Raw genomic sequence first — 5473 nt, 5'->3', positions numbered from 1 at the left:
TGAACATATCAGACACACAATGGGTGAAAAAAAACTTTTATCAGAAAAAAAAGGATGCCTGTATGTTTTCTTATAGCTAAGCCACATCTGGCTATCTGCTGTGTCCACCGTGGGGAACAGGAAAAAGGGGATAACTTTGGCTAAAATAAAGACCATAATATCACATGTTAAAACATATTTGAGAAAACAGGAGTAAGATTGACTCATCACCTTGACAACCATATATGATTGAGTTCATTGACTGTGGCTTAAATAATTGACCCGGGCCAACTTCACTTTGAATAAATCCGAAGTTTTCGTGCGTACAATGTTCTTGACAAAAACCATCAAGTTTCTAAACAAGTAAACAAATATGTATACATTTAAAATGTCATTGCAGTGTCTACAACAGCTGAGTTAAGTACGTGCTTGTGGACATAAAAAGTACATGGAGAGTCTTCATGACACAATTCTTGTACTCTCTTAAAATGTTTACTCACAAACATGTCCTACGATTTGTCACCACAAAAAGTTTCTCTTGATTTTAGGTCGTACAATGATAAGTTGTTACACAATATTTCTTGTCTTCTAAAACATTCAATTTTGCCTTTTTAGCAAAATTGAGAAGAACTTCAAGTGATGATCCATAAAACACGAAGCGAGTGGATATATCCGTTTGTTCTTAGGTGCTTAAGTTCGGGGAATCGTTTTCCATTGTAGAATACATTCATGCCGAATTGATTTCCTTAAGGTATTGTGCCTAAATATATCAGAAGATACATTTGATAATTCAGTTTGGAAGGACGTTGATAAGTAAGTCGTAATAGTCATAATTCTTTCCTTGGAGTTCCAAGTTTTCTAAGGTTTTGAAAATATAATTTTCGATACGTTATCTAAAGGTAATAACACAAAACCTACCATTTTATTTTCATTACTAAGACAGTAAAAATGACGCTAGAGTACAAACAATCTCTAGACGAATGGAAACGGACAAGTATATAAATATTCAAATAAATACAAAGATAGATAAACAAGTAGGCAACAAAACAAAACAAAGTCCTTTTAATTTTGTTAATCCTAGCCTAGGATTAATAAACATTCTGCTTTATACCAAAACAAGATTATTTTACTTTTGTTAATCTTAATTTAGGGTTAATAAACATCGTGCTTTAGAATCGTAATATTCAGTAAATAAAGAGAGTAATAGTAAAAAGTTGAAACAACTATTCTTAGTGGTTTATGGATATTTTACAGGAACAAGTGTAAAGTTATTCCATAATAACAAAAGGCTACTATATCAAAACTAAGTCATTAACTGATTATGCCTTCATCGTTGAAGTGAATTTCGCACAAAACTACACGAGGGCTATTTGTCCTTAATTTAGCAGTGTAAGAATAGAGAGAAGGCAGCTAGTCATCACCATCCACCGCCAAATGTTGGTCTACTTTTTTTACCAACAAATAGTGGGATTGACCGTTTCATTATAACGTCCTCATGGTTAAAAAGGCGAACACGTTTGGTGCGGCGAGAATTCGAACCTGCGACCCTCAGATTACGAGTGGAACGCCTCAACCCACCTGGCCATGCCGGACCAAATTTCGTATTTAAACTCATCTTATGATTTAAGCGTATCTATATTTTGCGTTGAAAAAGATTGTTACATACTTTTCCCCGAAAGCGATCAATGTTTGGTGGAATCACACTGCTTATGAAATACTAAACAGTGTTAAAACGCAGTTCTGATAGAACACGTTTCACAGGGACCTGAAATTGACTGTAGTTTTCATATGACATGTTTATTTGCGTATGAAAATAATTTTCGTATAAATTACTCAACCTTCTGCAGTAACTACCCAGAAATCAGTTACGGAGAAGTCTTTCAAAACTCAATTGATCACGTAGTTTCCTAGTAAAGTAAAAATAAAAACTTTACAAGATTATCGAAATTATATTTTGTGCATTTTTTGCGTCAACGTCATAAAAATTCGTGTGACAACATATTTACCACTGATCATTTGAAGCTGTTATGAAAAATATTCTTTTTAAAATTTTCTAAAATCAGATATTTCTAATGTTAGAATGCTTATTATTGAACAGTTTTCGACTTCTGTGCTGAAGCCTTTGTTACAATATAGAATACCTTTTAGGAACTATCAAATTTGCTAAAAAGTGTTCTATGGTCTGATGAAGGGAATCGAAAGTTATATATGTTAATTTCATATTATGACACTACAAACACACCAAAAACTTGTGTTGAGTTTCATCAACTACTAAATAAGTTTTATCAAACGGTTTAAAAGTGTGTCAACACATTTTGGCCACTTAAAACAAAGAAATATTATAAATTTTACAACGTATCTAGAATACCAAATAAAAAGTATTTTCATTGATATAACCTGGCCTGGCATGGCCAAGCGCGTAAGGCGTGCGACTTGTAATCCACGCGTCGCGCTAAACATGCTCACTCTCCCAGCCGTCAGGGTGTATAATATGACGGTCAATCCCACTATTCGTTGGTACAAGAGTAGCCCAAGAGTTGGCGGTGGGTGGTGATGACTAGCTACCTTCCCTCTAGTCTTACACTGCTAAATTAGGGACGGCTAGCACAGATAGCCCTCGAGTAGCTTTGTGCAAAATTCCAAAACAAACAAATGATATAACCTATTTTGATTTCAGCACATTTTATTGCTACCTTAGTTATCCTGAAGTAATTAGACCTTTTGTACTTATTAAACGACATTTAGGTACAGATTATTTCATTAGATATTTTATTTAAAAAAATATTTCTGACTGTAACTATTACAATAATACTTTTTTTTCAAAAGGTGTACTTTTATTGATAGATAATATAAACTTAATACCGTAATAATTATGTGTGTGTGAATCTGGCTAGACCTCTGTTATTTGATAGGACGGTGGTAAATCAACCCACTGATAGCCTGATCACAACAACACAGATTAGTATGAAGTTTCATTTTCATAGTTAAAAAAAGACTTGTGAGAAAGGACTTGTATTCTTGGATAGTTCAGTTGGATAGAGTATTGACCCTCTTCGAAAGGTCCGGAGTTTTTGCTCAATTCCTCAAGCTTTCTTTGATTGTTAGTTTTTTTTGTTTAAAGTGATGTTTTTAGAGAGTTTTCTTTCACTGATTCATAACCTGAACTGTTAGTTTACTGAGTGTCTTGGCAAGATATAGTGATTAGAGGTACTCGATTCGCAATTTGTGGGCCGAGGAAAAAAATTCCGTCCACGAATGTGCTCTTTTTTCAGCCGTGTGGGGGTTATAATGAGAGTGTTAGTCCGACCTTTGTTAGTTGGTAAAGAGTAATCCAAAGAGCTATCTGCGATAGTCATCCCTAATTTAGCAGTGTAAGACTAGAGGAAAACCAGTTACTCATCACCATCCACCGCCAACTCTTGGGTTACTCTTTTACAAACGAATAGTAGGATTAACCGTCACATAATAACGCCCCCATGTCTGAAAGGGCGATCATGTTTGGTGCGATGGAGATTCAATCCTAGGACCCTCATATTACGAGTCGAGTACCTTAACAACCTGGCCATGCCTGGCCGAAGTGTATAGTTATGACCTCATTTGAGCTGTGTTTGTGTTTTCTTATAGCAAAGCCACATCGGGCTATCTGCTCAGCCCACCGAGGGGAATCGAACCCCTGATTTTAGCGTTGTAATTCGGAGACATAGACCTCATTTGAACTTTTATAATATCTAGGTTTTTTCTTTAACTTATTCAATGTTTCTTTGCTTTTAAATTATAATATATTGAATTTCTTACTCGAAGTTGAACACTTGTTGAGATTAATTTCAATTATAGAAGAACTTCAGCTAGAGGGCGCTAACAGTTTTGGAACACTCAGCATAAATTTTATTTATTCATAAACTGCATTAGAAAAATTGTAATAAATCTTATCTCAATGTTTAGTTAATCAGCTTTTTTTCTTCTGAATTTTAGACACAAAAAGAGCATGAGTAAAGATTTTGTAGTTCTATGACGAACACCACATTTTGACACTCGTATGTTTCATTTACCTCTTTGTTGATACATTAAGATAATTAGTCTGTGGACCCAATATGGCCAGGTTGTTAGGGCGCTAGACTTGTAATCTGAGAGTCATGGGTTCGAATCCACCACACATTCTTGCCTCTTTAACTATAGGGGTATTATAATGTGTTTCGTCAATTCGACGCTTCGTTGGTAAAAGAATAGGCCAAGAGTTGGCGGTTGGTGGTGATGACTAGTTGCCTTCACTCTGGTCTTTTACTGCTAAATTAGGGACGGTTTGCACAGATAACTCTCGTGTACCTTTGCGCGATATTCAAAATAAAAAACAGAGTCCATAAAAAGTCCGACTTAAATTTAAAATAGTATTAATAAATTAAATGTCAGTAAAATATTTTTTTATGAAGAGTGAGCGCTACCTTCCTTCTATATAATATAGTGGATATTGTCTATAAGATCCAGATAAGTACAAAGTACTGAAACGGTTTATTAACTTTTGTTTTCATGTTTGATAGTAGAGTTAATACAAACGTTCGCTTCTTGAAACATTACAAAAAGTTAAATAAAATCTGAATATTTGTAGATAGAAAGAAAATATTGATCAACAACCTAAACAATTTAGTCTAATAGAAAACTGGCTGAAGCATCTGTTATTTCTCCATTTATCAAAAAGAGAAAGTTATTTTATTCAAGGAACCTTCCTAAAGGTTGCATGTATGAGATAATGGCATTCACTGTAATTTTTTCCACACATTTGGTAGTGAATCTCACTTTTCGAATAAGTTAACAAAGAAAATTAACAGCCTAAAATCGAAAATTAGGACTTCTGTTGTAGAAGTTCCAGTTTCAATGATCTTTGAAAATATCTACATAACAAATTGCTGTTTTGAAAGATGCATTTAACAAGAAATTCGTTTAGATATAAAATTATTTATAATTTACTTCCGTTAATTTCTTAGAAATAGTTCTTTAATAAAAGTCACAGTAACCTGTTGTAACGTTTTTCAGATTTCTGTAGTTTATCATCAATATTGTTAAAATTATATTTGACATTTCTGGAAAATCAATTTACAGACCAATTATATTTTCAAAATTATTGGAATTTCTTACTAAATGTTTAATAGGTCAAAACTGAAATATACCACTAATGTAAACAGTGCTAGTGCTATACACCTATTTGGCAACAACTTCTTTATTAAATATTTACTTATATTAAAATATCAAGGTAAAATATCCAGGTCTTTACCCATGGTGCACTGTAAAGAGTTTGACTGTTAAGTCCGTTGTGAGGCAGTTTCGTTTCTTCAGATATCATTAAACCTTTAAATTCACTTTCACTGCAATAAACTGAAAGCTATTCAGTGTTCTGCTGCTCCATAATTTGTGAATACACAACGAAATCATGTTCATTTATGCTTGTGATCATGTGAAAGACAATGACCTTTGTAATTTTAGCTGCTCTACTCTGCAAGTT

The sequence above is a fragment of the Tachypleus tridentatus genome, chromosome 8 (genome assembly GCF_004210375.1).
Source record: "Tachypleus tridentatus isolate NWPU-2018 chromosome 8, ASM421037v1, whole genome shotgun sequence".
Taxonomy (NCBI): domain Eukaryota; kingdom Metazoa; phylum Arthropoda; class Merostomata; order Xiphosura; family Limulidae; genus Tachypleus; species Tachypleus tridentatus.
This window is presented reverse-complemented; position numbering follows the sequence as displayed.